A 21,688-nucleotide genomic window follows, 5' to 3' on the forward strand; every position below is an offset into this window, starting at 1 on the left:
CACTGCAAGCCAGGGCTTTAACCCACTGCACCACAGCACTGGTCCCAGTAATTTATTTTAAAAATGGAGAACATTCATTATTACATTTCATGGGCTCTTTATAAACTTCTATTGCTTTTTGCCACTGAGACTGGGGAGTTCTTGTTGCTCCGGTGTAACAGGGTGATCGCGACTGGTTCAGGACGAGTAAGCGGCTCAATCTTCTGAACTCTGTTTCTTCACTTGTGGAATGGGGAGAATAAGAGCCACAGAGTTATTATAAGATTTATAAGTCATGATTTGTATAAAATCGTAGCAATTAGTCCACACTAAGTGCTCAATAGCTGGTTCCTGGGGATAGTTATTATTTTATTATTGTTGTTCTATTACCTATGGCATGTATCTTCTTAGGCCCTCCCTGGCCCACCCACCGCTGCAGCTCTCCTCTGCCCCAGTTGGTGGCATTTGCCCTCCACGTCTAGGCTGAGCCCTGCACTCTCGGGCTCCAAGGCCACATTCAGTTGCTCAGAGGATTCGAAGCCACTCTGGCCAGCAGTGAGGATGATGGTACCAACTCGTCCCTTCCCACAGAGCTGCCCCTCTTTGTGCTTTGGTTTCAGTTGCTGGGCTTCTGCCAGTAGCCTGGAGCCAAATCCTGTTCTATCCCCACATTGTGCCCCAGACATGGTGGCTGCAGTCCCGTGTCGTTTCCAATGCCTCCACCTGTCCTGGTAACCTTAGCAGCTCAAGCTCACTCTAGATGTCCCAGACCTGGAGCGTGGGCCCCACCCCTGAATCCCGCCAGAGCCCTGCTACCCTCTGGCAGATGCCCCTGGTGCCACTGCCTCCTAGAGTCCTCACTACCGCATTCTGGGCAGGGGCTTTGCCTTGGCCCTGGGCCGCCCGTCCCCTGACACACTGCAGCTGTTGTGGCTGTGCTTTGCTTTCTCCAGTAGCTCCTCTGCCAGCACCTGCAACTCCGTCTTTGACCCAGTGCCTTCTCCCGAGGGTGGGAAAGAACGGTGACTTGTTCCCGCTTGTACTTGCAACATCTGCTGAATAGTGAATGGATGGCAAATGAATGCATGGATGGACAGTGTCATGGCGTCATTGACTGACAGTGCCAGGAGTGATCTTAACGCTTGTCTTGCAGAGTAAGCCCTTCTCCTCGCCAGATGAAAACACACGCTCTCCTTAGAGGCACACGGGAGCTGGTAACCAGGCGATGGCCCCTGCCTGGCCAACCCAGAGATGACAAAAGCAACACACACCATGCCTCAGATTCCTCACACCAGGACTAAATCCTTGAATTCTCCCAAAGCCAGGAGCAAACGGAATCTACTACGAGAAGACTCGACAAAGCCTTTCCTCCCTTCTTTCTCTTTTCTGAACAAAAATAGATAATAAAAAAGGATGAAAAAAGGGGAACTACATAAATTCTTTTGTTTATTCTGTTTTTGGTCAACTCACTAAAGCATACAACGGGGAGATGTCCTTTAGCAACGGAGAACAAGTAATGCAGCCCGATTGCATCATCTTCTTGCTGACCGGCCTGTGGGCCCTGGAGCTGGGATGGCCTCCTTTGTTCCTGCAGGGGGACCCTCCCCTCCTGCCCGCTCCACCTCCCAGGTCTCACCCCCATGTGAAGGTTCTGTAGGAGCTTTGCCTTCTGCAGGGCTCCCCAACAAACTCTCCAGAGCTCATGGAGGGTTCCCTCCTACAACGTGCATGATGGCCCCAGCAGAAGCAGCACCACCTGGTACAGTGTATGAAGACACTGTATGTGGAGTGGCTTCACGTTCTCGAGTCATGCATGGCCACGGTCTCCTCCACTGACGTCCCTCATTCCCAGTGTTGTCTGCAACCTGAACACGGAGCTTTTTCCCTTCATCGTCTCCCATGTCCTTTAGTGCTTGGGATACCATAGTGTCCATCACAGCCCTGGAGAGTTGGCTGAGAGACAAAACTCAGACACACAAGGACTCTATCTCCAGAGTTTTCTTCTGGGAAAAGAGAAGATGAGCGAGAAAGTCAAAGAGGAATCTGCTCTGGGGTTTCTCCAGCATTGACTGGGCTCTGAGCTCAGGGACAAGGCTGGGAACGGGTAGAACCTCAGGCTGCACCTGCCCCTGTCCCTGGGCTCACATAAGGCACCTCACCCCCACCAGCCCGCAGGGAGGCTCCTGAACGCCTGTCCACACCCTGTCCAGTGGATCACCTCCAGGCCTAAGCACATCACCCACTTCAAGGAAGACAGTATTGCCCTTCCCCACTTCACAGGGGTAGACAGCTCAGGGCTGCGCAGCTCTGGTGCTCTGAGGCACTGCCAGCTTATTTATAGTGGCTTTAATACGTATTAATAGTAGCTCTTAGGATGACCCTCTATGTAGGCAGCCCAGACAAGGGCCCCTGGCTGGAGGAGCCAGGGGCCCTCTCCCTTCTCCTGCTGGTGCTCAGTGAGACAGTCCCTGCTCTTACTCTCTCTCCGCATCGCTCACCTGGGCAGCGCTTTGCTGAGGGTCACTCACTTCAGTCCTCTGCGTCATTATTTCACTTTTGGATTGACCATCATTCAGTGGAGAGCACTGTGTGGCTAACAGATGAGGCCATCAAAGTTCACCAAGGTTAAGTGTCTCCCCCAAGGTCATGGCTCAAGGTAGGAGGATGAGGAAGGCCCAGCCTCGCTTTGCCTCAGTGCTGAGTCTCCCAGATTAGACTACTTTTTCTGGTTACAGTTAGGGTCAGCAGTGATTTTTTTTTATAAGTCCCACTTTGTTCTCCCCTCTACATGCTCCTCATTCATGGCCAAACAGTTCTTCAAGGGCAAATGCTTATTTTTTCTGGAAGCTTCTGACTGTACGGTAGGGCTGTTGTTTTGTGTGTATTTACCTACAGTGCTGGAAGATACATCCATGTGTCTTTGACCATTTATCCAATGTCCCCCTCTCATCCACGGTTCTCCCTTGACACAACCTGCTGGTTCTCTTCCAAAGAGAATCAACACCATGAGAATTTCTTCATGGACAAGTGTCACTCCCCCTCTCCGCGGAGGAACGACACAGGACCCTGCGCTGTTCGTTTGTCTGCTTGGCCCTCCCCGGGTTTGCTGCTGGTTCTTCCTGGGTTGGCTGCTGGTCCTTCCCGGGTTTGCTGCTGGTTCTTCCCGGGTTGGCTACCGTCCCTCCACCTCCGTGGAAGGGCGGTTCCCCCTGCCACTTTCCCCACTTCCGCGGGGGAGTGGCACACCGCCGGCCGGCTCTCTCGGGGGCTGCTCAGATGTTCCTCAGGTGTTCCTGGTGCATGTTGTCTCTCTCCTCCTTTATAGTCCTCTTCCACCAATCCCAACTCTGCTACCCACACGCCGAGTACGCTGCTCTCCTCCAATCAGGAGCAGGATCAGCTCCTGCAGGTTATTGGTCGAACTGGAGGCAGCTGTGTAGAAGCTGTTTACTCCTCTCCCAGCGCCATATTGTGGGAGAGCAGATGCATAGAATAAGTCTTAATTCCAGTAACTTAGTCTAGTCCGAGTTGCTCCCCACACATGTGTCTTTGACCAATTATCCAATGTCCCCCTCTCATCCACGGTTCTCCTTTGACACAACCTGCTGGTTCTCTCCCAAAGAGAATCAACACCATGAGAATTTCTTCATGGACAAGGGTTAAGGGTAGCATTCCTGTTGGAAGGCAAGAGAGTTGGGTGACTCATCCTGAAGCTGCCCTTGCAGAGAAAGCATCCCACTTGAATTTTTGCGTGTTTATTTGCAATGATTGGGTGAAGGTTAGATGTTACGGGAGACTAGAAACAGTCCCAAACCTGCCCACCTAGCCCTTGACACGGTTCACACTGTCCTTGTTTACTAAGTTTCGTGTTGAGCCAGTTTATGAAGAAGTGGAGAAATCAAAGTGAGTAGAGACCAGTCTGAACCAACTCAAGCCAACAGTTCGTAGTTCCAACTATGGCAGCTCCTCCCCCCAACCCCCACCCCTGCCCTGGGAGCTACCAGGTGGATTTAGGGACAAATAAGTCCTAGAGTAATAGAGTAGAATGAAACAACTCAGCACCCCTGTGAGCACAAGTTCCAGGAGCTGCAATGTCAGGACCTGGCGTGCGACTGGCTCTCGATTCCTCATCATCAAGAGCTTCCTGGACTGCTTAACCCCAAATCCATAAAATTACATTTCAAAAGAGCTGTTCCCTCCCAGATCCTGTCTCTGGCCAGCCAGCACCTCAGCAGCCTCTGCCCTCGTTCCGTCTGCACAGAGATGTGTGTGGGTGTTTCCTGCATGGCAAGTAGGGCCTGGGGTCATTTGTTTTCTCCGTGATAGAGAAACGTTGCCGCATTCCCCTCCACTGTGCCAAGTGTCCGCCCAAACAGATGAGGCACAGGCAGAATACTTCACATGGGTGACTCCAGCACTGGGAGCTGGCAGTGGTGCTGAATTTCTTTTATTAGACCTTATTTCTGTAGCAATTATTCACCTATGAAGCCACACGGTAGATCCTAGGGGTCCAGCACCATCTGAGGGCCCCTCTTTTCTCACGCACCCTTGCTTTCCCATCTCTTAGGAGATAACTGTTCCCTGTTGTGAATTTTATGGCCTTCCTGAAATTCCTTGAGCTTCATGACACACTTTTAAAGAAAACAAAAGAGGTTGAGTCTACCAATTAGATAATTTTCTTGGGTCTTCTTGGTGAGGGTTGGAAGTGTTATCTGAGGCCTAAGGAATTACATTTCTTTGTTCATTTTGTTTTCATCCCTCCCTATCTACGTACCAGTCAATATGGAGGAGGTAAAGGGTTTCCTGGACACTTCTGAAAAATTTTATATGTTCTCATTTTTATTTGTAAGGCAGACAGACAGAGACAAAGATGGAGAGAAATCTTCCATCCGCTGGTTCACTCCCCCAATGCCTACAACACCCAGGGCCGGGCTAGGCCAAAGCCAGAAGCCTGGACTTCATCTGAGACTTCAGTGTGGGTGGCAGGGTCTCACGTGCTGGGGCCAGCATGTGAGGCCTCTCAGGGTGTGCGTCGTCAGAAGCTGGATCAGAAGTGAGGCAGCCGCTAACGGAACCCAGCACTCTGACACAGGACGCAGGCATCACAAGTGGGCACTTAATTGCTCTGCCAAACGCCCACTTGCCTCCCAGCGTCTGCTCTTGTTGCTATTCCTCATCCGTGCCCTCCTACTTCCCCTTTCTTTCCAGGCCATCAGAAAAGCACCTGTTATCCGATCCTTCCTTCATCACTATAGGTCAGACCCGTGCCCCCTTTCTGCCCCCAAAGCATTCCTTTGTAGCTCTTACTTTTAAATGTAATCATCCATTATCTTGCATGTCATCTGTGTCAGGTACTTAGTGTTAGTTTTCCAAGTGCAATAAACACTCCGTTAGGACAGGAATCGTTATTGAAAATGTCAGCTTGGTGAATGCCTGATATTGGTGGGAAATGTGTCATGCAGACAAAGACACAAACAGAAAACACAGATCACAGAAAATGGAAGGCGGAAAGGAAGTTGGGCCTTCCTGCATCTTATAGATGAGATGCAAGAGCGAGCTGAGAACGAGTCTTCCCCACGCCCAAGCATGTGTCTAAGCTGAGCCAGACCAAGCCCCACTGCTGCACTTTGTCCCGTGTTCCGTGCTTTCTCCTCCGCTGGAGTCAGCATCGGAGATCACCTTCTGCAGACAGATGGATGGCGAAGTTGAACTTCGCAGATCCTTTCAGGAGCCGTGAGGGTACAAGTGGGATGGTTCTGTGTTGACTGAGTTCCCATACCCCTTACTCCTGGGAGTGCTGCCCTTCAGTGGAAACAGACGGGTCTGGGGAAGATGAACTTCTCAGGTTCTTTTTAGAAGCTGTGAGGGTGAGACTGGGAAAGCTTCGCATTGGCTTTGCAATTATTCCCATGGCTCAACCCTGAGGAGTTCTGGTCAGTGGTCTGTTTCAATTTCCTTCTTTAAGTCTACGGTAACACCTCCCCCCCCCCCCCATCCCCTGAAATTTGTCACTTCTTTTACTGCATGGACCAAAAATATTAGGTGGAAAACTCTAGAAATAAACAATCCACGAATTTTGAATTGTACCCTGTTCTGAGTGGTATGATGAAATCTCATGCCTCCCACTCCATTCTGTCTAGGACGTGAGTCGTTCCTTTGTTCGGAGTATCCACACTGTGTGCCTTACCCGTCCGTTACTCACTTAGAAGCCATCTCAATCCGAAGATCAACTGTGTTGACACTGCAGTGTCTGTGTTCAAGTAACGTTTATTTCACTTAGTAACGATCCCAGAGTACAAAAGTAGCAATGTTCAGATACAGCAAAAAGAAGCTTCGAGTACTCTACTTGAAAGGGTGAAAATTCTGAACTTAATGAGGAAAGGAAAAATTGTATGCGGAAGTTGCTAAGATCTACCGTAAAAAGGAAACTATATGTTGGAGTTGGTACTACTGTGGTTCCAGGTTGAGCAGGGGGTATTGGAACACATTCCCGGAGGATAAGGGGTACTACTATGTATCAGACTCACAAAATTTTAGGACTAAATTGGACTGAAGTCAATTAGATAGCAGAGAGAGAGAGTGTATAAAAGAGAAAGGGTGATAGGCATGATTCCAGCCCATGATCCAGCTACTTAAAAATGAGAACCAAAAATAATAATGGATAAGGTTTATTGAATGCTTTATCATGAGCATGTTATATATAGTTTCTCGTTTATAATTCTACAAGTCCCTATAAGGCAGGTGCTCTTCACAAAGAAATTAAGCAACTTCTGGGAGAAGGAAAATGCAGTGATGGAGAAGGAGTCACCAATATTCTGTGGTTCTTGTGCTATTCTGACCCTGTCGGTCTCACAGAGGAAAAAAAACATTTTTTTCCAACTCTAATGTCATTGGAAAATTCACATGAATTTAGCATCAAAGTTGAAAACAATATTCCATGGGCTAGATATTTAGTTTGGCTATCTAGTATTAACAGAGAGAGAGAAGAGGAAAAAAGAATTCATGAATAAGATTTAAAATTGGAAGATGGCATATGGGATTATTGATGTGGGGCTTCCCACGAGAGACGGGAAGAAACTCTGGGTCTGGTTGTGCAGAGCAGGAGCTAAAGGGAGCTGCGGAGTGGGGGGCCTCGGGGGTCTCCAGCTCCCAGCAACCCCTGCACTGCCTACGGCTCTCCAGCGGCGAGGCCATGGTCAGCGGCTGCCACGCTTGGGCTGCTTCCCTCCCTTATCTTGCCTGCTCATCCCCGGGATAATTTTAGTTTGAGACATCTGCTCTGTAGGGATCATTCTCCCTCTTGAGGGCTGATTCTATAAAAGAAAAAAGAACTTGAAAGTCTCCTGAAAATCAATGATCTTTTCTAAATTAGAAGGATGGATTATTGTCAAAATACCAAACCTCATTTTCCAGTGTGGGGGAAAAGAAATCATTGGAATAATAATCTGTAGAAAGAAACAAGTTTGTTATATGGAAAAGCCAGTCTCTGTTCAGCAACCCTCGAATGGTGGCTTCAAACATTAGACCCTTGCCAAACCAATTTTCCCCTTTCAGATTCGACACTGCTCCATTTATCTCCGTGGGGACTAAAGACCAGCTAAATTTGAAGTCATAAGGCTCAGCCTTTTTGAATGACTTTGGTGAAAACAGCTCTTTTGTAAGCAGGCAAAGTGTTCTTATTTAATGTTCTTCTTTCTTAAAAGAGACTAAGGAGAAATCTCTAAAATTTCCCCAAAACGTTTCACCTCTGAGCTGATTATCAAAGTGAAGACTTTCTGTTGGAAAAGGGGAACATATTTCAGAGTGTTATCAGCTCTGGGAGAAAAAGGAGATTATAATGGCATGGTGGTTCCTCCTCCTTTGCCTTTAACTAGAGTGAATGCTTCTGTGATCACTATAATAACGATGTTTTGCATTTATATAGCGCCATTCATTCTTCTGCGGAGCTCAGAACGATTTACAAACATTATCTCATTAAATCCTCTCGACATCCCATTGAGGCAGGTAATGACAAGAGAGATGAGCCCTGAGGTAGCAGGCTGCCTTGGGCAGGGCAGGGGTACCAGGAGCTGCCGGGAATCCAGGCTTGTCCCTTCAAGCCCAGACAGACGCAGAGCACTGGTCTGTGGCACGCTGGACTGCAGAGCCTGTGTGAGGGACAGTGTCTCCTGGGTGACTCCAGAAGGGACTCTGCTGCCCACGTGCTCCCGCACACGTCCGGAGAGGCTCATGCGGCAGGAAACCACGCTTGGGTTCTCCCATCTGGAAACTGGTCTTGGGTACTGTAGATAGAGGGGCATTCAGCCCATGAATGCTGGGTTAGTCCCAAGACGCCCAGCTGCGCTTGCTGGTGCTGAAAGTTCACATTGTATCCTAGAACTGCATCTTCCGAGGCTTGCCTTTACTGTGGAGACACCAGGGTCCACCCTCAGATGCGTTTCGATCTTAGAAGAGGCCTGTGGGCTACTGGGGTGAAAGTCCTGGTAACAGTAAAAGTCCCGGAGTCTGTGTGTGTGTGTATGAGGGAGCAGGACCCTCAGCTGGACCAGTTGTGTAAATTAACACTGACGCATTGAGCTCCAGGGCAATTAGCCAAGGGCAAGTAGATGGCAGTGGAGGAAGAACGAATTTTCGTAAAAACCAGAAACACCGACTTCAAGGTGTCAAGGCTTACTAGGCTGCTGGGACACAAACAGTTAACTTCACACCTGGAGATGCAGTCCCAGTCTAGAAGCCATCAGGGTGGGACTTCATGGCCTAAAGTTATTGCCTGTCCTTTGTTGGGGGCATCCCAAGCTGCTAAGAGCAAACATCTCAAACTATTGACTTTGATAAACAGCTGTCATGGGGCACACTGCCCAGTCAGGCCTACCTTATCACGGTAATACATGGGTCTCTGCATGTATGCACGTATGTATGTATGCAAGACCCCTTCCCCGGGCAGGGGCATCAGAAGGGGGCTGAACTTCTTGCAGACCCCCAGTGCGATCTCTACGACTTTTCCTATGCTCTCTGATACGCAGCAGTTTTTCTGCCCTGAGGGACTATCTCAGTGCCTTTTCCTGCACCTAACACAGGAGTAACAGTACTCCTCTGGGTTCATTGTCAGTGTCCTCCCTGGAGCACGGAGAAGGGTAAGTGAAAACTGAACACGTGTTTGGGTCAGCTGGAGTCTGTAAATCCAGCTTCTCAAGGAACTGCATACTCTGTGGTCATTGTTTTCCCCAACATGTCATTCTTGCAGGTTTGCTACACACAGGGCGCAATGCTAAGTCCTGAGCAATGGTGGACAACACCGGGCAGTGGATGACACCTTCCTTGCATTAGGCCCATAGAACATGCACTTAAGAACAACATGACAGGCCGGCGCCGCGGCTCACTAGGCTAATCCTCCGCCTAGCGGCGCCGGCACACCAGGTTCTAGTCCCGGTCGGGGCGCCGGATTCTGTCCCGGTTGCCCCTCTTCCAGGCCAGCCCTCTGCTGTGGCTAGGGAGTGCAGTGGAGGATGGCCCAGGTGCTTGGGCCCTGCACCCCATGGGAGACCAGGAAAAGCACCTGGCTCCTGGCTCCTGCCATCGGATCAGCGCGGTGCGCCGGCCGCAGCGCGCCGGCCGCAGCGGCCATTGGAGGGTGAACCAACGGCAAAAGGAAGACCTTTCTCTCTGTCTCCCTCTCTCACTGTCCACTCTGCCTGTCAAAAAAAAAAAAAAAAAAAAAAAAAAAAAAAAAAAAGAACAACATGACAGCCTAGGGAGACCCGTACGACTGTCTCTCAGAAGTAACACCCACCGTGCAAATGCTGCAGGACTGTAAACCTCTCTCCCTCCAAGTCCTTATGTCAGCTCAGTGTAACTATAATTGTAGAGCATCTACTCAAACTACACGCCTGACAGTATACGTGACCTGCTCAAGTTCACCTCATTACATATACCATTCGAGAGTTAAAACCTAATCAACTCTCCAGGTTGAATGGTGCTGTTTTTCTCATGGGACACAAATAAAGGGCGTCATATGGAGAGCACTGTGTGAATTCATGCTGATGCAATACATACTGTAGTTAAACAGTTTTCAGCAAGTTTGTTAGCAGTATTTTCAAGGTCTTGGACTTGGGCATATAGAATACACGCTTATAATGGAGCCAACTGATGCTACCAAAATAGAAGACCTGGAGGAAAGGGTGCACGGTGACTAATTTCAAGGACTGTGAGGGTCTTCAGCTATGAGCCCAGCAGCTGGCACTGCCACGCAGCAGGTTGAGCCCCTGCTTGCCCCATTGGTATCCTACACGGGAGCGCCAATGGGAGTCCCCGCTGCTCCGCTTCCTACCCAGCTCTCTGCTAAAGCAGCAGGAGATGGCCCAAGTGCGTGGGTCCCTGCTATCCACATGAGGGATGGGGATGAAGCATCTGACGCTTGGCTTTGGCTTGGCCTCGACCTGGCTGCCGTGGGCAGCTGGGGAGTGAACCAGCGGATGGAAGATCTCTCTGTCATTCTGCTTTTCAAATAAATAAATACTTCTTGAAAACGAGTAACTAAAAAAGAGACAGATGCACACGTTTTCAGGCAAGTATGAATTCTGTCTTTAGTGCTTAGAAGGCTGGAATACAGGCCCCTCGTGACACCGATCTGAAGATGTCAATGAGGCAAAGTGCCTGTCTTGACCAGGCCCCCAGGGACTGGGAAAGATACTATTCACGCAGGCGGCCCTGGTCCCTCGGGCACATGGAAGGCATCCCTGCGTCACTCTGCGGCGAATCCCGAGATGCCCGAGTCGTCGCACGTCCTGTGATGCCCTCCTGAGCTGTCAGCTCCAGCCATGAGGACAGCCATCCAAAGACAGGGTACGCCCTCTTCCAAACCCTGCTCTCCGGGGCTCCCCACCCAGTAATGGAGGGCCAGGCTGCACACGGCCTCCGGACTCCACTCAGGCACTCCTTCCCGTGCCCGGCCTAGCTCCCGCAGAGAAGTGGGGGATCCTGGGAGTCCCAAAATGGTGCAGCTGAGGGCCAGGGGCGCAGAGCCCGAGGAAGGGGGCATCCTTCTCCATCTGGCCAACTCGCATCCCACCAGGACCCTGCATGGCCCTTCCTGTCCGGGCGCCCGGGGTCTGCCCGATGGGACCCAGCACGGCTTGCTTGGCGGCCCACGGCACGAACGGGTCCCCTTGCTTCTGCTGCAGGTACCTGGGGGGCTCGCGTCCACACTGCCATGGCGATGGAAGCAGGCCATTAGAACATTCCTGGGGAAAGGGGAGACAGGGTTTTGCGATTGCTGTAGCCAAGTGAGCGGGTACTTGCTATTTAAGCGATGGAATGGCCGGGTAGCGCAGCTAATGGGGTCCAGGCCACATTAGCTGTAACCGGGCCGCACCACCTGCAGGCCGGCGCATGGGTGGATCTGCAGACAGCCCAGGCTTCCAGGGAGTCCAGGTGGGCAGCGGCTTTGAGGCCACCACACCGTTCCCATAACTATTTCTGCCTTATTTGAAACCAGGACGTGCACTTCCCAGAGGGCTAGGAGGAGCTGGGTTTATGGGAAGAGGATGGGGTGCTAGGAAGGGAGCAACCCTCCACCTGGAGCATCGAGGAGGGAGGAGGAAGGAACCAGAGGGCAAACTGAAATCCCTTGTAGGACCTCCGTGGCACCACCCACCTACCTCTCCCTGGCTCACTTTATGTCGCCAGCATTTTACACGGGTGTCACAGAGGCTGATCAGCACACCAGACTCTGGGGCTGGACGCTGGGGTGGGGATCCCAGCTTTTAGGCTTCTGAGCTGTGATCTTGAGTGGGTTACTTAAGTCTTTCTTCTTCACACACACACACACACACACACACACACACAAGTGTTGCATCTGCACAGGAGAGATAATAGCCACTACCCTAAGATGCATGGGAGGATTACACCGACTAATGCGTGTGGCATCTGGAATAATGCCCGACATGTAGTCAGGTAGCTATTACTAGTAGAATCATCAGCGGTTCTGGTATCTGTTATGACTTTCCTAATGATACGACTTAGGACGTAAGAGGATTAGAAGAAGTGATCTTCCAATGCAGCGTGTGAAACAGTTCGACAAACACATCTTATATGCCGTTCGTGGCTACTCATATCTCTTTGACCTAAAGGTGATTTGGCTGAGCAGAAAACAAAGCTTCTGTTTATGTGGACTGTACCACCAGATGCTGACATACAGAGCCGAATGACTCACAGCTCTACCACACAAGGGCTTGTGCACAGCCAGGGTCACCAGGTGCAGCGAGGGGTGCTTGGTGGGCTGCACAAGGGTGCTGAGCAGAGGGGTGCGTGGTCAGAAGTTCAGCCTGTGTTCTGCTCGCCAAGCCGTGATCCCTGGTGTGGCCAAGCCCGTCTGGAGGAAGCACTGTCATCTCTTAATTTTCACCGTAGCACCAATGGGCTCTTGGCAGCCGGCAAACTTTGGTTAAAGAAAGATGAAGGCATGTCACTCAGACACATGAGTTAAAAACTTTCACAAGGGGCATTTCTGTGGCGTAGCAGGTTAAACCTCTGCCTGCAGTGCTGGCATCCCATGGGGGCAGCAGTTCATTTCCTGGATGCTCCACTTCCAACCCAGCTCCCTGCTCCACCTGGGAGGCAGCAGAGGGTGGCCCAAGTGCTTGGGCCCTGCACCCGCATGGGAGACCAGGAGGAGGCACCTGGCTCCTGGCCTTGGATCAGTGCAGTGTGCTGGCCACAGCGCACCAGCCGTAGCGGCCATTTTGGGGGTGAACCAACGGAAAAGGAAGACCTTTCTCTGTCTCTCTCTTTCATTGTCTAACTCTGCCTGTCAAAAAAAAAAAAAAAAAAAAAAAGCTATGTGACTTCGGTAAACATGCAACAGCGTGATTGGGTTCCTCGGTCTGACAGTGCGGCTAACACTTGCAGAATGTGTGTAGGGATAAAATGCTATGAGGCAGGCGAAAATTATGGAACACCACATAGAGTCAACCAATAGATTCAATCAAGAGTCACTGTGTACCTGTTTATGTGCCAGGTACTGAGCTAAGCAGAACACAGAAGAAAATTATTCCTGGTCTTGATTCACTTAGAATCTGCAAAGTGAGGACGTTGTATTATATTATCTCTACAATCTCCTTCAGCTCTAGGGCTCTGTTTAACCTATTCCAATTCAATGAAATAATCACTGAATTTCAGAGCTTGGAAGGACTAGGGGTAAGAACGAACGAATACTGCAAACACAGAGGGGCAGTCTACGGGAGGGCCTGAAGCTTGGTCTCACTGCTGGCCTGCCCCACACCGAGGATCCTGGCGTGCACACAGGAGATGGGGCCGGTGGGGGTGGGGGGCTGTCTACTGAACTCTTTCCCTTGAGTGAGTTTTGAAAGTTGATGCATCTGTGTTAATAATTACTTATATTTGCTCTCCAGGCTCCTGCTGAAGGAATACAGCCTCAAACCCCCGCTGTTCAACATTAACCCAGGCTGAGAGGCAAGAAGGAGCTTCCCTGTAATTGTCAGGTGAACATGCAACCTACTCACTCCTCTCTATCACTGGGCCTCAGACTGCAACAGGGCTTGCTACAGCATTGATTCTCCAGCCCCACGCCAACGTTCCTGATTCCGTATGCCTGGCTGCAGCCTGACAATTTGCATTTCTAATCAACTCCCAGGTAAGTGGGTAAGAGCAAGTGGGTAAGAGCTGGTCTAAATAACTTCAGGTTTATCAACAGGTCAAGCCTAAAAAAGAGGGATGCATAGTTGCTGCACATTGTGTGGCTCCCTAACCCATCAGGTATCGTTCGCTAAATTCCCCACTCCTACTATGTCCTTTCTCGCCCTGAGAAATAACGCAAGCAGCAGCCTTAAGGAATTTCTGGCGTCTTCACTCTTGCAAAGTTGTTGAAGATGTCAGTTCCTACAACTCTCAGCATCCTTGTATTTGCATCTAAGAAAGAAGTCTCTGTCAGTTTTCAAAAGCGGGAAGAATAACTCACTTTTCTTCTAGAGCAATCGGGATGCATTCTCCTTTTAGGTTACATGACTTCATTGCTCACTGGAAAGCTCTGACACCAACAAACAGCTCATTATTCTCTGAAACAGGGAGAAAAATGCAGGGCCCGTCTCTCAGTGTACTAATTTTCCATGTCATATAGTTTTATTCAAAACTCTTTTTCCTTTCTGTTTTGGAAGTTTTCCCTAACCCTTCCTAGCGTAAGGGAGAAATAAATAAGTGCATAAATAATGAAATAAAGAAATGGGGGGAATTACGTGCAGTAGCTCTAAAGGGACAAGAAATAATCGAGTAATGGAAGCCGCTGTCAGCAGACGTGCGGTGTTTGTCTGTTTTAGTGCGGTAGGTAACCAAAGTGATTTACCTGATCCACCAGCTGCGTGCTGTAGACCTGGCAGGACGGGATAAATCTCCTTGCTCCCTGACAGAGGCCCTTTTTCCAGCCGTTCCTGCTGCCCGTACAGAAAGCACTGAGATAACTGGGCTCCTGCTTCAGTGTCTGGTGTCAGGTTACTCAACCTGAGAAATCAATAAAAATGAGTTTGCTTCCAGCCCAGTCCTTCCTGCTCCCAAAGGAAATAGTAAGAGGTCAGCAAGAATTTACAGAAACTTGAAAATTTGGCCTGAATCATTAATGAAGAGCTTTTTTATTTATTTATTTATTTATTTATTTATTTATTTGAGTTGTGAAGGGGGCTGACCATTTCTCCCAGGTCCTAGCAGCTACTAGCGAGTATTAAATGGTCAATTATGAAATGGAAACTAGCAGGGGCGAGAAGTGGTAGATTCTTGCAGAATGCTAACCATGCTGCTTCAACGAATTCAGAGCGGGAGCTGCAGGAGTTACGGAGAATGGAGCTAGAGGTTAGGTGGCACCCATTGCTCCTGCACCCCATGTCACAGGGGTGAAGTCAAGGGCTGCGTCGCAGTCCACGCGGATCTCGCTCTGGGGCTTCGGCGAGTGGTGAGGTGCAGGGAGCCCTCTGGGCAGCCCAGCACCCCTCAGCTCTTCCAGGAGGCCTCCTGCAGGCCTCCCATGGCATCCTGGGCCCTGCCCTCGCCACTCACCGCATGGGAATGGCCCGTCTGCTGTCCGTGCGGCTCAACCGCAGGCGCCTTCAAGGGGACAGCCAGACAAGACTGCCACTCCGCCAGCAGGGGAGGGAGCCCCTTTCCTGTTGCAGTGAAGGGACTGAAGGCTTTAAACCCTTGCCCCGTGGTCTCAGAGGGTACCCAATGCTGATTACATCTCACTCCCACAGCAGAGGTAACCCATCAGACCCTGGTCCACCTTGACCTTCTAAGCTGAAGAAGTCAAATGGGCGAGGGCCAGGGTAGGGAGGGTTAGGACAGGGGCACCTCTTCCCCTTCCCTACCGCCCTCTGCTAATGAATACTTCAAACAGCATCCCGAGGAGGACATGGGCCGGGGCGGGTCCAGCCGCTAACCAGCGGCATGAATCATGCTCCGTCCCTTCAGCCCAGCTGAGATGGATGGCCCGTCAGCCGGCTGATGTTCAGGTGCGGTGCTAATAATAAGCTTAATTCAGCACTTCTGGGCTCTCACAGTCTCTCCCTTCTCCCCCAGCAACTCACTAACCCTGGGAAGTAACAGTCACATCAAAGACCTCAAAAGACGGGGGTTCCGAGCAGCTCGGGGTTGAACACTGGGCCCGGCCTCAGCCCTTCTTTTCTAATTGGGAAGATCCCGGCTGGGGAAGGTCACCCAAGGTCGTGGAGGGAAGGCTGGGCTGTAGTGAAGAAAACCACACTCCCTTGCCTGATGCTATCTGCCTGCTCGGGAGAAGGGAATTAGAGACAGGCTGACTCCGCCGTGCTCCAGTTTTTTGAGAACTTGGCGTCTGTGCCATCTTCTCCCCCTCCTCTGCCTTTGCTTAAGTCCTATTTGTCCTTCAAGAACCTGTTTAGTGCACAGCTGATGGACTGATTCAGTTACAGGGAGGGCAGCGCCTGCGTATCTGCCGTACGCCACCCCCACCTCCCACCCGCCGGGGGCCCTGGCGCCCTCATTCTGTCCCTTCTGTTGTGGAGCCAACCAGGGCACCATGACCGCCGGTGGCCTGAATCGTACCTACAAGTGATGGGGGAGGAGTGGCCAGAGAGGCACAAAATGTGGCTTTTTGCCCTGAGGAGACGAGAAAGCACACACAGAGGGAACCCACAGGGAAGAACATGACAAGGTGTAATTAATGGGTTGCCTCGGGTCGCAATGCATCTTTGCTGGTACCCCGTGTCCCAGGTGGAGCAAGTGCCGGCGCAGGGTGGAAAGACAGCCCGGCACGCAGTGCAGCGAGGGATGGTAACGCATTCTCACCCCAGCCAGCCAGGCCTCATGTCATAGAGAATTATCCGTGAATAGTCAAATCAACTCAATAAAAGCCATAGACTTGGGAGTCGGACAGACCTTGGTTTGAATTTAGCCCTTTCATTTATTCTCTGTCTGGCCTCAGGAAAGTTATTTAACCTTTCTGAATTTCAATTTCCTTATCTACTGTGGCTCTGATAATATCTATCTCATGTTGAGAAATGTATGACTCAAGGAGGTCAAGTGTCCGGCACCGTGTATGGGTCAGTATTGGCACTTTAAAACTGCCGTCTCGCTCATTCACCCACCTAGTCATTTAACAAACATACAAGGAGCGTCTTGTATGTACTACCAGCATACTAGGCCTGGCATACATCCAGGGCGAACAAAAAGAGTCCTTGCCCTCATGAACACGGCACTGTGGCCAGGGAGGCGGATAAGCAAGTGGGCAATCATCATGCAGTCTGTTAAACGCAAGGGTGAAGGAAGCACAGGTTGGGCCAAGGAGGCCGGCGAAGACGTCCCTACTGCACCCTGCAATGTCTGTCCCCATCCCCTTAGTCACTTCCATCATTTTTCCTCCTTCCTTCTCTTTTAAGATTATCTGGACCATTGATTTTTTCCCCCTTTCGCTGATGAATCTTTAGTGCTCTAAAGAATTGCTGGTCATCCCAGCTCCCAAACAGCAAGAATGACAGCTCTCTCAGCGTTCAGAGCTTCTTTCCTCCTTGCCTGCTCGGCCTCCCAATTCTTCAAAGGCAGGCTTAACCCCTGGATGGCTCTCTGCTGTTCAGCCCGGCCACCTGTTAGGGGTGTTGGCGGGAGAGATTTAGCGTGGGCCAGGGTCAGGCAAGGCTCTGGGTCCAAAGATCCCGTGTCAAGCAGAGGGAGAGAAGAGGCAGAAGCAAAGTGTGCGTTCTTTGCTTCCTCCACTTGCTCGTTCTTAAACAGACAATAATTTATTTGGTGTGGGCTGAGATTTATTTCATGACTTACAGGACTAGAGATTTGGGGGCAATAAAAATTTGTCAGACCATTCAGACCTGTCATCTTTGAGTGCCTTCTTCAGGCGCCAAGGTTTCCTTAACTACCCAGATACATCTTCCAGATGACTGCTGGGCCCTCCGTCAAGGGAGCAAGTCTGCGATGGAGCAAGGCTCCGTGGCTGGCTGGTGCCTGCAGAGACCTGGATGTCTGAAGCCAGGCTCCGGGCGGAGATGATGTCAACCCAGCGTCAGATGTGATCAGCTCAGCTGGCCGGTTCCTCTCTGAGCGTTAGGGTCACAGCCACAGAGTGAGATGGAGGCATGTAGCTGTAAAATATTTAGGAGCTTTTAGTTCTGTCACAGATGACCGTACGCTTGACAGGTGCCTCTGTGCCTCCACTTTCTCACCTGTAAACTAAGGGGGCACTTCTAGGACTCCTAGGAATAGCTACCTGTCGGCAGAATTCTTGAACTACAACGCATTGTAGCCCGTCGTCCACCGCAGCTCTACTGATGCTCTGCCCGCGCCTTGCCCTCCACTAGATTCTCTCTTTATTTTACTTTTGACAGGCAGAGTTAGACAATGAGAGAGAGAGAGACAGAGAGAAAGGTCTTCCTTCCATTGGTTCACTCCCCAAATGGCTGCTATGGCTGGCGTGCTGCGGCCAGCATGCTGCATTGATCCGAAGCCAGGAGCCAGGTGCTTCCTCCTGGTCTCCCATGGGGGTGCAGGGCCCAAGCACTTTGGTCATCCTCCACTGTCTTCCCAGGCCACAGCAGAGAGCTGGACTGGAAGAGGGGCAACCAGGACAGAACTGGCGCCCCAACCGGGACTAGAACCCGGGGTGCCAGCGCTGCAGGCGGAGGATTAACCTAGTGAGTCACGGCCCCGACCCACTAGGTTCTCTTTTGAAGACAGCCCTTGTCCTCGGGAACTGCCTGGGCCTCGCATTCCACCAGCACCTCTCCCTCTGGCCTGAGTGATGCCTCAGTGTGCCCTGTCCAGGATCAGGCTGAAGCCAGGACCTTGCCTGCCAGGTCCCCTTCTCTTGCTTCTGCCCCCTCCTGGTTCTGTGTCATTCTCTGCCTGACTAGGTTCTCCTGTGTCGCCTTCCGGGGTCTGCTTTTTGAGAAGTTAGTATAATTTGTTCAGTTCATAAAATCTCCTATTGCTTTTCCTTCTGTTCCTGCCCTACTATATTTGCAGTGTCTATGAGTCTCTGGCCTCTGTGTTTCCTTTGCCAGTGGTTGAGAGTCCTTGACACTGGACTTCGAGACTGTAGGTCAGGTGCAAACTTGCAAGGGTTCAAATGAAAAGGATACTTGATTCCAGATGGAGGCATTGCGTCTGAATCCCAGAAGTCTCAAAGGAATTCTGCGTACTACTGTCTTGCTAAACACGTCAGAAGCTCCATCATCAGCATCCAAGCTTGTTATGGCTACAAAATATGAGGGAGCCTAATGGACGGGTACTTCTTGGGAAAAGGCAAGAACCGAAACATTTCTGCCAATTCTGAGCAGCCACAGAACCCAGTACTCCTCTCAGACAACTTTCTCTCCCAACCTGTATCGTATTTCCTTGTAGGTACATCTTATCTTCCAAGCAAAACTATATGTAGGTATAACAGGTTCATGGAAAATGGAATTTAAAGATAAGTTTATTTTGATGCAAAAAAAAAAAAAATTAGATCCCTGCATAGCATTTCCATGGGCCTTTTGAAGGCTCTTCATCATCATGGATTTCTAATTTTTTTTGTACCAAAATAACCATCTTGTAGTTTCACTTTTCAAGAACTTTTGGAAGCATCATGGCTCGCAGCAGTCAGCACTCAGTAAACCTCACGTCTAGAAGAAGAAAAGGGATACGAAGGGTACATAGTAAAAGGAAGAGCATCAGCAGTGGTGTTGGTACTCCGAGCGTCACACCCAGCTCTGCGCCCTACGCCAGGGCAGGCCCTTGTGAGTTTGCTTAGCTTCTCTGCAGCCCAGCTTCCTCCTGTGCACCACGTCTGTGCCATCTACTGCACGGGTTTTCCCAAGCTTTACTGGGGAGTGTACTTGGAGGAGCTGACAGCAGTCACCTAACGGCTAAGCTGGCTGTTCCCCAGCCTGGGCAGATCTATGGCTGCAGACAGGATAGCAGAGGCCCCCAGACCTCAAACCACTGTGCCTCACTGGAAAGAGTGAAGGCACTTTGCAGTCTGCCCAGGTTTTCCGTAGATGGCAGATTATCTTGGAGTACTGCAGGCTTTTAGAGGCTAATCTTTGTCATTCCATTTTCAAGAAATCTTCTGAAACCTTATTACTGCCTAATAAGTGAATCCAGTCAATGAACTTCCCATTAATACACATTGCTATGGAGATTTAATGTGAAGGGTCTTCAAAAAGTTCATGTACATGGATATTATCAAAAAACTATGCATGGATTTCATGAATTTTTGCATAAAAGCATATTTTAATTCCATTTCCCCATGAACTTTTTGAAGTGTCCTTTATATGATAAAGGTGGTACCACAAATTAATGAAGGAAGACTAGATTATTTAGAAGATGGTATTGAGGGGGCTGGCATTGTTGGCATAGTGGGTAAAGCTGCCACCTGTAATGCCTGCCTCCCACATAGGTGCTGGTTGGAGTCCCAGCTGCTCCACTTCCAATCCAGCTCTCTGCTAATGTGCCTGGGAAAGCAGCAGAAGGTGGCCAAAGTCCTTGGAACCCTATACCCATGTGGGAGACCCAGAAGAAGCTCCTGGCTCCCGGCTTCAGACTGGCCTAGCTCCAACCATTGCATCCATTTGGGGAGTGAACCAGTGGGTGGAAAATCTTTCTCTCTCTCCATCTTTCCCTCTCTCTCTGCAACTCTGTCTTTCAAATAAATCTTGAATAAGAAGAAGGAGGAGGAGGAGGAGATGAGGAGGAAGACAAAAAAGAAGAGGAGGAGGAGGAGGAAGAGGAAGAAGAAGAAGATGAGGAGGAGGAGGAGAAAGAAGAAGAAGGTATTGAGAAAACCAGCAGTTTGTGAACTTATCTATTACATTCTCTGAAGATGACTTTTGGGGGAGAAACAGAACTAGATTCCTTTAAGACAGCACCACACACAAAGGTAGATTACAGACGTAAATGCTACAGTGCATAGTAGTTACTAGAAGAAAATGTCAGAGAAAAACTTTGTGACCTTGGGAAAGGAAAGAATTTTTTTTAAGATTTATTTATTTGAAAGGCAGAGTTGAACACATACCCACATGAGAGAGAGAGAGAGAGAGAGAGAGAAAGAGAGAGAGAGAGAGATTGAGAAAGAGAGAGAGAGAGAGAGAGAGATTGAGAAAGAGAGATCTTCCAATGTTCCATCTGCTGGCTCACTCCTCAGATGGTTGGGCCAGGCCAGGAGCTTCCTCTGAGTCTCCCACATGGGTACAGGGACTCAAGCACTTGGGCTATCTTCTGCTGCTTTTCCAGGCACATTATCAGTGAGCTAGATAGGAAGTGGAGCAGCCAGGATTTGAACTGGTGCCCCTAAGCGTTGCTAGCGTTGCAGGCAGTAGCTTTATCTGCTATGCCACAACACCAGCCCCAGGGAGAACTTCTTAAATCAAATTTCAGAGCATGAAACACAGGACAAAAAATATTGAATTTGAGTAATTAAAAATTAAGAAATTATAAGTGATTTTGTTGATAAAATCCACAGATAATAAAGGGATAAAACTAGTTGCAATGTCTAAGATTCACAGTGAATTCATATGTAGGAAATATATTGGGAGTTTCTGAACAGTAACAAGGGAAAAGCAACAAGTTTAACAGGAAAAGTAGGTGAAGGTAAGATCAGCCAGACAACCCTTCATTGTCTTTGCAAACACAAAAGAAATATAAGGAAATGGGAAGGCTAGTTGCCTGGTTCGACTGGGTTACCCTAGGTGTATTGAAATATTGTACTATAACCCACAAAACACATACAGATATTACAATATTATATGTCAATCAAAAACTTTAAAAATAAATTCTTAATAAGAAATCAGCTGTTAAACGGAAGATGCAAAACAAAACAACGTGACCTCAACTTAGCCTTGCGGAGGTGAGAAAAGCTAGAAAGCTGGGAGATGCTGGTGCTGCCTTCAGGAGAGTCATTTGGTCTGGCAGTCCTCAGCTAAGCTCAGCACACACAGCTGGGACCCAACAGTTCTGGTCCTGGGCATTCAGCCAAGAGGCCTTCCCCCAAGTCTGAAGGAACCATGGAGGCGGCCACCCCTAGAGCGACCAGTGAGTGTGGTGTTGGAGTGTCCGCCCCTGGGGAACAGATAAGCCAAACAGGACCTGTGCACTTCACGGCAGGAAGGAGCTACAAGTACAAATGAAATACGGACGGGGCTTTCAACAATGCAGAGAATAAGATCTTACTGTATCTGTAACTGTC

At 49.8% G+C, this 21,688-nt stretch overlaps 1 protein-coding gene across 3 annotated transcripts in view; it reads right to left on the reverse strand.

Moving 5' to 3' along the window:
* TNR (tenascin R) overlaps positions 1-21,688 on the reverse strand; it is a 432,700-nt gene that overhangs the window by 279,685 nt on the left and 131,327 nt on the right. Inside the window, exon 2 of one of the 3 annotated variants that reach the window (XM_070077162.1) lies at positions 14,336-14,490. The exons of the other annotated variants lie outside the window; for them this stretch is intronic. The gene's annotated coding sequence lies outside the window, so the exon portion shown is untranslated. The remainder of the gene's footprint in view (positions 1-14,335; positions 14,491-21,688) is intronic. 3 annotated transcript variants of the gene reach the window in all.

The sequence above is a fragment of the Oryctolagus cuniculus genome, chromosome 7 (genome assembly GCF_964237555.1).
Source record: "Oryctolagus cuniculus chromosome 7, mOryCun1.1, whole genome shotgun sequence".
Taxonomy (NCBI): domain Eukaryota; kingdom Metazoa; phylum Chordata; class Mammalia; order Lagomorpha; family Leporidae; genus Oryctolagus; species Oryctolagus cuniculus.